Source organism: Diplotaxodon limnothrissa, linkage group LG1, assembly GCF_057381915.1.
Source record: "Diplotaxodon limnothrissa isolate DT_005_m linkage group LG1, D_limnothrissa_male_GT1.1, whole genome shotgun sequence".
Classification (NCBI taxonomy): domain Eukaryota; kingdom Metazoa; phylum Chordata; class Actinopteri; order Cichliformes; family Cichlidae; genus Diplotaxodon; species Diplotaxodon limnothrissa.
The window spans coordinates 24,334,969-24,348,181 of record NC_140596.1 but is presented as its reverse complement, the minus strand read 5'-3'; positions in this window follow the sequence as shown (position 1 = coordinate 24,348,181).

Below are 13,213 nucleotides of genomic sequence, written 5' to 3'. Positions count from 1 at the left end.
AAAGAAGAGCAAATGCACTGGAATGAAAGTATACAATAGACCACTGAAGTAAAAGGTTAAAAGGTCGCGTTGGTCATGACCTCTGTAGTCATTTAGTATCAATGTGGACTGTGCTGCCACCACCTCATATGCTTGTTATTGCTAGTGAGGTCATCTCTCCCTCTCCTGTCATAGCAGCTTTACAACTTATGAGGAAAATGTTAGAATAGATATAGATGTTTAAATGTCTGAATGTAAAATGATGGTTTTTTGGCGACTTTTTGTATTTTGTGTTACTTTCTTTCTTAATGCCCAGGCAGGCTTGCTAATTGACATGGTGTGACCTCCCTCCAGTACACAAGCTGCCCCCCTAGAGTTTGCAGAGACCTTCACAATATTGCTTTTGAACAAGGTCCAATAAACAAACAATTACAAGAGAGGAAGATGTATCAGGCTGAATTGGTTCACGATGGCGAGGCGTTTAATTTCTGATTTCACAGTCCTTTGGAAGAGGGGACAGGGGGCCAAGCCAAACAGCAGTCACTTTCCCAGAGAAGCACACACACACTTCTCAGTCTGTTAAGCACACACACACAGTTATTTCCTTTCCCTACTGTTCTTGAACGGCCTGTAATTATGTCTCATGGCCTAATGTCATGGTTCCCCATTTTCAATTTTATGTATAGATGTAATGCGCCGCGGCCTGAGGAAAACATTCATCTCTATCTGTTTTTTTTACATGCTGCTCATAACTGAATCGCATATTGAATAATTCAATTTGCAGCCATATATAATCACTACACATTGTGGAGAGTGACCACAGTTTCAATATTCACCTAATGGATTGATTCAGTTATAACAGTGGGCTGGAGTAAGTAGTTTTTCCTACTGGCTTGTCTGACCGCAGTGTAGCCATAAAGACCAACATTAAGCTACACACAGATCAATACGTACCACTGGAAAGGGGGAGATCGTGAGTAAGGCCATGATTAAGCCTTTCCTTGGAGAAAGTTTAAATGTTATTCCACTATAAGAAATCTTTTAACACATTTGCCTCTTGTGTGAGTTTCGTTAATGTTGTGTAACATTAGCTACACCGTCCCTGAATCGAATGTTTGCTACAGCAGTGGTCAAAACTCCCAAAGAGGTGACACAAAAAAGAAAACAAGGACAGCTACATTATTTACTAATATTTTCTTTTATTGAAATACCAGATTTTTTTATTCCCTGGGTGTTCCAAAATGACCCTAACAAAACAGTTTGTCAAGAAACTTTTGACTGTGTGCAACTTACACCATCTGTTTAGACTTTAATGGGTTACATGCAAACCACAAATCTACAGCAAATTCATAATATATTAGCCACAAATGCTTATCATCTGTAAAGTGGTGGGAAAAAAACATTCACATCCCAGGCTACTTAAGAAAAAGTGGCAGCACCACAATGTACAAACAGTCCATTAAAAACTCTTGCTTTCAAACTTTATTTGACGAAAATTGAGGAAGCATTAGCTGTAAATTTAACTAATGTATTATAATGACTCATGTAAAAGACCAGTTCCTTTCAAGTTGTTAAATATTAATGATTCTGAGTGTAAGCAGCATTGTAATGGTGTATTTCATCCACGTGCGGCCACATCTAAATAATGCACATCAGCCACTAGTGAGTAGCTGTCATTTTGTATCAAACCACTTTATAAAGGTAACAACTAAAAAAGAGGCTTTATGCACTCTTCTATAAAGTGCAGTGAAAAAGTCTTGAGTCATGCCTCATTTCTTCACATTTTCCTTCAAAGTAGCCAGATTTTCTTGTAAATTTTCAGTTCAGACCATTTTCAGAGGAACATTTTTTTAATTTGTTTAATTATTTAGCCACTTAACAATGGCCTGTGAATCATTCAAGCATGACAAACGCACCTTAACAAGTGTTGTGTCTACATATTACACAACAGCTGCACACTGTTGTGTTCTTACCTGAGAAACAACTTTCAATTGTATATTTCTCCACTTTGTTACTTGAAGCCTGTCCCGAAAAATAATTTGTTCCCCCGTTTTTAGTTGAATCTACAAAAAAGCCGCCGATGATGCAGTTTGATGCGCATGAAGTTGTTTTTACACCAACAAGGTGATTCTCAAAGAGTTATTAGCCAAAACTCTGGCACATCTCAGCATGGTATGCAATGTGTACTTAAAAATTTGAGGAAACTGGAGAACTGGAGGACAAAAGAAGAAGTGTCAGGCCTGAAAACTAATGAAGAGCACCTGAAAGTCATGTCCTTATGAAAAAGAAAGAATCCAGCAAAGACCTGACAAAAGACTCGCCCTTCAGTTGATCTATCAGCTCACTGAAGTCTCATCTGAAATGGTCTCAGTGGAAGGGTGGCTGTCAAGAAGTACTGGGTTGGCTTCCCTGGAGTCCGGACCTCAACATTATTGAAGCAATGTGACATCATCTTGACAGAGAACAGGACAGAAAGGAAGCCAACATCCAAAGAAGAGCTTTGAATGTCCTTCAAGAACCCTGGAGAACTATTCCTGAAGACTGCTTAAAGAAATGATGAGCGAGTTCAGACTGTGTTGAAGGATAAAGGTACCAAAAAGGTACCATACCAAATATTGACTTTTAAGCTTGCTAGAACTGGCTCTTGTCCTACATTCTGCATTTCCATGTTTGTACATGTTTCAATAAGTCATTGCATTTATTTCGGATTTTGTTAACAACATGTAAGGAAATTAGGGGTGTCACTCATGTAATTTTAAAAACATAGGATTTAATTTTAATAGCAGTATTCAAACTTTGCTAAATAACAGAATGTGTGTAACTTATAGACTTATGAGTCCCCTGATTTTTGTCTCTTCCTAGACAAACGCACACACAAACACACATAGACTTGCCTTCCCCAATTATTTCTGCAGTATTGTTCTCAGTGGCTTTGTGCGTGTCATTCAACTCCCCCCCTCTCCACAATACATCTGCCAGTCCTGATCCATTGTCCAGAAGCGTGCCACACAAACAGGCCTCAATTAAGCAAGCTGTGCCGCCTTTCTGTAGCAACATGATTGTTTTGATCTCATCTCCATTGCAGCACCTGTCTCGGACATGTTGGAGTCCTTTGATGGGCCGTAACTTAACCCCTGTTCAAATCAAACGGGGTTAAAAATAGCACGTGCCACGCAGGTCACATTCAGCTAATGACTTGCACAGCTGATATCTCTTTACTGTACAAATTATTACTGAAATAATACTAGCACCATTTTTTTATTGACATCATCATACATGTCTGTTTGCACATATAAATTACTGCTGGTTTCAGGGCGCCTAATGAAAGCTATCATGTTATGGTCATTAGGGCTGCCACGATTTGTCGACCAGTCACGATTACGTCGACTATCAAAATCGTCGACGACTGATTTAATAGTCGACGTGTCGTTTGAAGCTTTGTAAGATCGCAAAAGACGCAGGAATAATAGCAGGATTTAAGAGTGTAATAACGGACTGAAACAGAAGATGGCAGCACAGCATGTACAAGGATGCCAGCTGCCGTTAAACCCCGAAGAAGAAGAAGCAGCTGTGTCCCAGAATTCATAGCGCGGCCCAGCTTAGTTTCCAACAATGGCGGTAGCTAGTTAGTTTTAATGTTACTCTTATTATTCTTTCTGGGTCACAAAATAAACGTTTAACATATTTTCAGGCGAGAATGTAGCTGTGTAAACCTCAAATATCGGCTCAGTTTATCAGGACACCACATATTTTCAAAAGCGCTCCGACGTTTTCGGAGACGTCTGTTACCCACTAGCTCGATAGCTAGCCGGGGGCTAGGTCACTAGCGCCGTGAGAACACCGGACTCCCGGCAAATTGTTTTCAAACCCACCGCCGTCTTTCGCGACTCAGGTTAAATATATATGAGTCACTTAGATAAATTAAAAATGTTGTTGTTTGGCTTTTTTTTTTTTTTTTTTTTTTTTTTGTATTTTATTTGTTCCTGAGTAAATCGGTTTGGCTGAGATTAAAGTTATAGTTTTTACACAGCTGAATAAACGTCAAGCAGACAGCTGATTATCACAAGTGTGAGATGCTGGAGAATATACCCCGGTGTCCTGTTATATTTTAGATAGCAAGGAGTTTATTAAACTTTACCGAAACAATCTGCAAATTTCATTAAAATTGAATAAACTATCATCTTGTCTTTATTTTTAGTTAGCACCTTAAAAGCTTAAAGCTGTAAGCTAATGATAGTTATATAAGAGCAGATGCTGCTGGTGCAATAAGCTGTAGTTTTACGTCCAGTGATGGTTGCTGCATTTTATTTTTGAAGGACTTTTTGTTTATTTTGGATGATGATGATGATCTGATTAGTCGACTAATCGCATAAATAATCGGTGACTAGTCGACTATCAAAATAATCGTTTGTGGCAGCCCTAATGGTCATACTCGATGTCCAATAGCTAATACCAGGCTAAAAATAATTATCACATAAGCCAGTCAATGTCCACAGCTTTAAAACAGAACCTTTAAGTAATCTGACCTCATTCCACTGTTATTCATCATCTAATCAATCATTACTGCCATTTTAAACATTTGCCAGACAAGAAATGGAGCGAAAGAGAAATGCGGGGACTGGCGAATAGAAGGCTGGGAGTAGCTAATTTACCTTAGTTCAGTTCTTTTGTGGCAAATGATAGAGTCTGTGTACTGTTAGCATGTGTATTTTCAGCTACTAGACAGCAGGGAACCTGGAATTAATTTTATGGTGTCAAAGCTGTTTAAATAACATGGTTTAGTGTCATGGCTTTTTAAGGATGTGTGGCTGACCTGTAGTAATGTTCTCTTTTATCAGTACTTTAAGGACACTTTATGTCTTTATTAGAGAGCCTCCAGAAGAGACATGACAGGAAAGGATGGGGAAAAAAGGACTCAAACCAGAAGAAAATTACAATTCATGGTCATTGCTTTACACCTCAGAGGAACCCGTTTCTCTGTAGATCTTAACAGAGGTAGATTTACTCTTTATTTGTGTTCATTAAATTGGCCTGTAAATGTGTCAAGTCCCAGAAAAGTACATCTACTTCAGGCGCCTATTGTATGACCTGTGTTTAACAAGTGTTATAATGAAATTCAGTGTAGAAGAAGAGAAAAGATTGCTGACGACTGATATCATGTTCTGTTTTTTGCTGACAAAGCAAAAGAGGATTTTAAATATCAGCAATATTTAAATCACAATATACCAAAACACAATTAATTCAAGAAACTCGTACCACTACAGTTAAACAACCTCCTCTCTTCTTTATGCCATGTGAACATCTATAAGTTTTATTTATATAACAACTTTTCGAGGCACCTTTCAAAGACAGACGTGATGAAACAGACTGTAATAAAAGTTTCAAAATTATACATCATAGGGAGGGGGAAACTAGCAGCACAAGCAATAAATAGACACATTTAAAATTAAAAACAAATAAATTAAAAGCAACATGAAATAATTCAAAATAATCAGTAAGAAGAGATGATGAAACATAACAGGAGACAACATAAAAGTAGCTTAAACTGGAAAATCGACTTTTAAAAATACGTCTTTTGGAGAGATATAAAAGATCACGGGGAACTTGTCGATCTGATCTCCCCGGGGAGCTCGTTTCAGAGAGTGGGTTCCATAACAGAGAAGGCCGCTCACCCTTGATACTAACTGTCACCTGAATTATTTACCGGCCTAAACAGGACCATGCTATGTTACTTCGGGTTAATACATTTTCATTTTTTCTAAATGAATATTTGCACGTTTCCAACTCAGAAGGCAGAAAGTGGATGGAGTGATTATATAGACTGTAATAAAATACTGTCCTAAAATCCAGGAAAGTATGCTGCAGCTCAAGGTTAAACTTTCACGAACACACGAAGCAATAAGAGCTGCACTTCAGTTATTTCATGCTGGTATGTAAACCAGTTTCTAACCTGCACTTTGTTTTATTAATATGTATGTTTCCAACACTCAAAGGTCTGTACCTGAATGATCAAAATAGTCTTTTTAAGCTGTAAAATGTCCACATTTTGATTTTGTTTGTAAACTCATTCAGGTAATTAAACCATACCTGAGTCTAGTTATTGCAAACCAGCATTTTAACATAAAAACATATGGAAATAAAAGCAAGAGAAAGAACAGACAGTAAACTAACTGAAACTGCTGTTTAAGTACAGTGGATCAAATGGCAGCTTGTGAGCATTTAATGCAAATTTCATGCAAAGCCACCCTGAAATACAGAAACACACAAATATAGAAATTATAGCAGCATCTCGGTGAAACAGAAGCCACTGCGTATTTCTCATATGATTACATGAAAGAAGTGCGAACACAAAATCAAATCTGTGTCAAAGTCAAGTCAAAGTCAGCTTTATTGTCAATTCTGCCACATGTACAGGACATACAGAGAATAGAAACTACGTTACTCTCAATCCCTAGATGTGTGTGTGTTTGTTTTTTATGTGTCAACATCTTCTGATGTGCATTTCATATATGCCTGCATAGATGGAGCACAAGTAAATATTATCTTGTGTACAAAAAGATACTGTTAATCTGTTCTCAAACTTCATGGTTTAAAAGAACCGCAGCTAATTAACCGCACACCAGAACAGGAATACATTTTAATATTGATCCCCTTATGTCTCTGGTGCTTTGTCTGTGTGCATACGTGTGTGTGTGTATGTGTGTGTGTGTGTGCGCGCGCGTGTATGCATGTGTGTGTATGTGAGTGCAGGCAAGAGTATGATTATGAATATTTTAAGAGCACATTTAACATGGCGAAGCCGGAGCAGGCTCGGTGAGGGATTTGCGCCTACTCTTCAGCTAATGACCCCAGGCGCTTCCAGCAAAGCTTCTTCATATTTTAAAGAAAGTCGATAGAGCTGCAGCCCAGTCAGCAGCATTAAGATTCATACAGACGCCACAGGGACCCTGAAAAAATTAATAACACACGTGTCTAACAATCCTTCCTGCGATTTAGTGGAGCACCCAAGCTATCTGCCTAAAATGCAAATTAGTAATGAACACACAGATAAGATAAATTCTGAACACGCGTCCCCTACCCCTCAAGTCATTGCACAAACGCACTCTTACACCCACTCTTTCCTGCATCCCCTTTCAACAAACACACCCACCGCCACTTCTGACCAAAGGTATCCAAACACTCTTTCCACCGTGCTGCACTCTGTGATTTTACCATCTGTATTTCATCTGTCTCACCTTCACTCAGAAAGAGGAGAAAGCACAAATCCATTGGTTTTAAGAGACCCTGTGTGTCACAACTGAACTCTCTCAAGCTATAATGAATTTTCAAGACTTCTCATCTGCAGATGTGCAGAGGCATTGACAGGTGCTCTCACTTTAAGGTTAGTCATTGTCTAGACTCCATCTCAGCAGCTCTTTACCCCTAGAAGTGTTTGCTGTGCTGCTGGTAGCCCTTTTTATCATCCAGCAAGATAGAGACACACACATGTAGTGTGTTTCTACAGAACCTACTCCTTTTTTATTGTAAAATTGTAAAAATTGTACAAATAAAAATTCTGGTTGACATTAGATTTTTGGTGGGCTCACCATATAGTTTTCTTAATTTTTACCCTGCTTTGTTTTGTTTTTGTAAGTGTAAAAAAAAAAAAGTAAAGGCAAGTATATAAAGTAAATAACTAAAATAAAAGAAATCTGAAGGCGTTGATTATTTCCACAGGTATCAGAAACAGACTTCAACAAAAGCTAATGAGGCTGCCCTGCGTGGATCTCTTTCTTCTGTATGTATCGTGTCAGTTATTTCTTTTCTTTCTCATAAAGATTGTAACAAAAACAAGTAGACTTTTCAAAGACAAACAGTTACAGAGCACTGAACACAAAAAGACTAAAATAAATAACAACATTAAGTGCTATAACAGCTAATAAAAGGAGACGCTAAGACACAATGACATAAATAAAAGGAACATTATACTTTGTAAAAGAGTACATTTGTTGTTTTAAATCATTTTCCCCTGAGTAAACTCCATAAAATTAACAACAAAATAAAAATCTTCACATTTACTTTGGTTAAAAGAAATAAAACAAATTTAGTCATTGAGATAAACTAACTCAATATCTCACATTTGCAGTCTCTGTGTAGACTTCAAGTTGAAAAATCTATTGAATGCACATAAATGGGCTGAGTTTCAGGACTACCAGTAGGTGAGGTGTTGCACTGCAGTGGGTTTCCCTAAGAGTCAGGACACACAGTACAGCGGCAGGCTCTGCCCTCCCTGGGAGGCTAGACAGCATATGGCACTGTCTCCCAGAGAACAACACACCACCCAAGCATCCTGGCAGCCTCCGTGTGTGCGTTTCTCCCTGTGTCTATGTTATGTGTGTAGGGCAAGTGAGGGTGTGTGTAGCTGCTTATGCTGTGCTATGGGCATGTTTGTAGGAGATGGAGCAAGACAGATGGCTGCCAAGTAGAAAAATAAATTCAAAGAAACCCTATTGGAAAGCATGTATTGGAAATCTTTCTCTTGCGCAGTCACTTAAACCACACAGATATCAACATGGCAAACATTTTACAGACTTTGGGAAACAATGCGAACAGCCACCTCCTGGTGTGAACTCTACTTTTATCCAAGTTTCCTTATCAGCATGTTTCTAATCAAAAAGGTGACTGAAGAGAAAATGATTTCAGTTTACATCTGGTTGTAATACAGCACAACAGCATGTTACGCTTGTTTGAATGAGACGATTTAACACTTTGAATGTTTGCAGGCAGCGTAATGTTGACGATGCAGGACAGAGGGAGTGAGGTGAATGAGAAAGCCAGGCCGAGGCCCTGATTGTCCGTCTAGCAGAATAGTTTCCATTTCCATATGAGAGAGTTAAAAGGGAAAGAGGAGAATCAATAAGGCATTAGTGGAAAGCTATCAAAAAATTCTTGAGCAGTCTAAAGCCTATTACAGCCAGTAGGTCAGGAAGTTAGATAGAATTTATTTAGAGGGTGAGTAAGCTTAAGACTACAGTTAAATCAACTTTATTCTGTCCATTTGACCGCACCGTCTCCCTCGGTTATTCAGAGAACGTGTAAATTCCAGTTTCGGGCATTTTTATGTTCCCTTTTCTGTTCTACAGTGTTCACCCCCCGGATGGAGCTCGATATTTTGAGTGAGAACATCTATGCAGACAAACATATCTGCTCTCCATGAGGCATGAGTCCAAGTTGTGGTGCCAAACCACACAATGCACATCCACCGCACACAGCCACTTTAAATCCTCTGGTGGAGATATCACTCTCTAAGGCCATGATGAGAGGCTCATATAAGCAGCTCATCAGCAGCCTGTTTGCCCATATGTGCCTCACACCCCTTAGTCCCCAGTGAGTCCTGGCTCTGTGCAATGAAACCATCTCATCTGCCAACATGGACAACTTGAAGGAAAAAAACAATTCCTCTTCTACTTGGGCAATTTTGCCCTTAAATGGCTAATGTTATAATCTGCATAGATAATGAAGTCAGTCCACCAAGTCAAGGGCCCACTCCAGAAGAAACAGAAACAGAAGAAATATAAAAGGTGCACATAGGGGTGGGCGGTATAAACGGTATACGGTAGAAACGATATAAATTTGGCCAACAGTATACCGCTCTACCACGATAGCGCATGTTGATGGTGTTATTAAGCTGCGCCTGTTTTGGTCAAAAGCATTGCAGCGGCTACAAACAACATCATCTGCAAATTATGCTGGGCGACAGTAATAGCAAAGAGACGAAGCACTTTTGGAAAATGAGGAAAGCCGAAACCTGAGCTTCCTCCACTTCCCTACCCCTCATCAAAGCATGTGCTAGATTTCGATGTCTCATTATGGAAATTTGTGAGTTTTGTTTTTTTGTTTTTTTTTCATTAATGCTGAATTCTCTCGCAGCTGCTCTATTCCCATGCTGTTGCAGTATAATAATGACTAACCTTGTATTGTGGATGGATTATCTCAGTTGTTTTCCTGACTGAAGTTCGGTCCGTTTACAGCATCCTGCCATGTGATTGCATTTGCCCCTAACCACCAGAAACTCTCACATTAACTTTCATCAAGTGGAAAAAAGTTAGCGCTCATCCTCCAGCTTCACTGTGTTAATGTTATGCTAACATAGCTGTGTAGCTAGCGATCGCGCAGCATCATTATATACCAGCTAGCCCAACTTCAGTAACCCTACAAAAGTCACTGCTGTTTAGTTTTCTGTCTTCATTTATGTTGGAAGTGATAGCAGAGCTGTACGTTTGAATTTTTCAGAAATCTCTCAGTCAGAACATGCAATATATATTTAGGTGGAAACTAGTGAGCTAACTTCTTGCTAACTTCTAACTTTGTTAAATGTAATAAATTCTGTTTTCATGGATGCCTGGATGTTAAACTTAATTGTTACACCTGGTAAAGCAGCAACGTTAATCATTTTATTAAAGAATTTAGGACCCAGATTACTCCGCGAGGCTCCTGACAGCCGTAATGCTCCGACAATCCATCAAGCGGTGCGGCTTCATAGCTTACCAAAGTCGAACTAAAACATTTTTTGACAGATTTCTGTGCGCTGTGTAGCACATAAAATCGGTTCGAGGTCAGTAAGCACAACCAGAATTCATACATAAGGCACACTGTCGATTTTTGAGAAAATGAAAGGATTTTAAGTGTGCCTTACAGTGTGTAAAATACATTATACAGAAGAAAAAAATATATCGCGATATATATCGTTACCGCACATGCTTCAAATTATACCGTGATATGGATTTTAGGCCATATTGCCCAGCCCTAGGTGCACATTCAATAAAAATTAGTTAATGAGACAGATGCAGACTCAGGATGACAAACTGAGGCCAGTATAGAAAAGAAGGAGGCACAAATTAATTTCACGTCATCAGATAATCAAATCTGATGAAACACGTCTGACTCAGGGGAGGAAAAGAAGCAGAAGAAGCAGTGATGACATATGCTATGGGAAGCAGACAGACAGGAGAGCAGGGTCCAGTGTCATATCTGCAGTGTGTCTGCAGGTCCCGCGCGGCGATGGTTCGCTTATCCCCCTGCCACCACACATATGTTTGGGACATGGAACAGTTGGATGTGGCCGAGGGCAAAAATGGGTCAGACTGACACAGATGGAGAAAAAAACTCCCACTGGGTCACTGTCAGATGACTAACACCCACAGGAAAAAAAGTGAGAGTGTGTGTGTGTGTGTGTGTGTTCTAGTGAGTGATTTATTCAACTTTTGACAGATTTTAACAGCTTGCCAACAACGTTGCTCTCGAAACAAGGATGAAAAAATACTAACACAACAAGTTTTGAATTCAAATTGGGTCAGGCAGTTCTCGAGTAGCCGAGAGAAGAACATGAACTCTGCAGAAAGCGAGGGGATAGCAAGAATTCCTCGTGTTTCATTTGGCCTTTTGCCGTCTTAATGTCTCTTCCCTTCTCTGCCTGCCTTCACTTTACCTAATGTATACACATAAACAAAAAATATGTGATCGATAACTTGACTGGGTGCCCATAATGTCATTAAAACTCAACAAGGCTCGTTGTAAACACAATGTAATTTTTTCTTCTTCTTCTTCTTTTTGGATCACTACTAACAGCCTTGGATGGAAGAAGAGCTGACATTTGGGATAAACTGAAACATTTGGGTTTTTGCCACGAGGTGTTCAGCGCAAGAAAAATCAATTGAGAGTTCAGGAAATCCCCCAAACCTTTCTGGAATGATGGAGAAGAGCTGGCATTAAATGCAGCTCAGCTATGAAACAGCAGACGATATGATTTGTGACAAGAGTTTAAAAAAAACTACAGAGCTTTAAACAAATTAACATCAGGGAATACTGTCTATCGGCTTTATGATCACATCTCCCAAAGATTTCCACTTCCATTTGGAGGTAATCTTCCTAACCTTTGCCATCAATCCATGATGTCACAGCTGAAATGAATTCAAAAAACCTCAGATAAATGCCCTCAGTTGTCAAAACCTCCATTAGAACTGGAATGTAAGGCGGTAATTGTAGAGTTGAAAGGTCCATTTGTTCATTATCAAAATGGTAGTGAGATTCCTTTCAGAGTAATCCTTGGCTTTTCGATTTGCCTATTCAACGCTATTTCCCAACACAATAAGACATGCTGATTCCGCTGTATGAAGATCCCTAAGCTCAAATTCCTATGTCCTTCAGAAAGCTGTGTCACTGCCTCTTAAATGTGTCTTTTTCTCAATTTGGTTTTTCTTATTTTGAAGCTTTCAAATCTGTTTTTGTCAAGCAAAAGCTTCCAGTTGCATCTGCTGCTTCTATCACAAGCCTTTAACTTTCCCTTAAAGTGAACCGCACCATCGCGCAAGGACACCCATGTCCCTTTGCGCAGGACACAAGCAACGTCGTCAACCGTGCATTAGCATGTGGGTGGCATGTGCTCCGTGAGGCAGTCATATGTTTACATCCAATCTCTTGGATGAAAGTCAAGTTTGCAGCTGCAGCCTCGGAATAATTCATCGCTCGCCTTTTTTACCCAGGAGGAGCCACAGGTAGTTGATGAAGTGGCAGTGCCAAGACTCCCAACTGGCGAAGACGAAGCGCAGCTGCCAGGAGTCAGCGTGGCCAGATGCCGCTGCTGATGTACCATGTGTTCCAAGCAGGGCAACAGTGTGTTTGTGTGTGAGCTGGGGTGGGAGGGGAAAGAACGGCACGCTTGCCAAGACATTCTCACATTGATGCCAACCTGACACATGCCTGGGTACTCCCCACGGTTTGTGTTACCATCTCAGCCACTCTCACAGATCTGTGGGGGGTCCCCTCTTTTCTCTTTTCCTCTGATGCCGTCCCTTGCCAAGATGAGAGTTGGCGCCTGCTTGCGGCCATCCTGCCCATCAGTGGCGAGATCCTTTAAGGTGTTCTTTTTTGAATGGCGCGCTGGCAGGAGGCCACCACAGCAGAATGCCAGCCTCTGCTTACTATATACTGCATCTAACCCTCGTTTTTCGCAATGTAGCCAAAACCGTAACTCCTTGCGATAGCCGTGTCTCGTCCTTACATGACAAGCGTGTCTTTATTATCCTCCCCTGTTCATCCATCCCTGCATGTCACAAGTAGCTGTAAATAAATCTCTGGCTCAGATTCCCGTCCCCACATAACACACGTCGAAGACATGGCCAACTTCCAGGAAACAAATCCAAAAACACGGGTCTTCTGCGCCTTATTTCGTTACATCAGAGATGACATTCGGTCA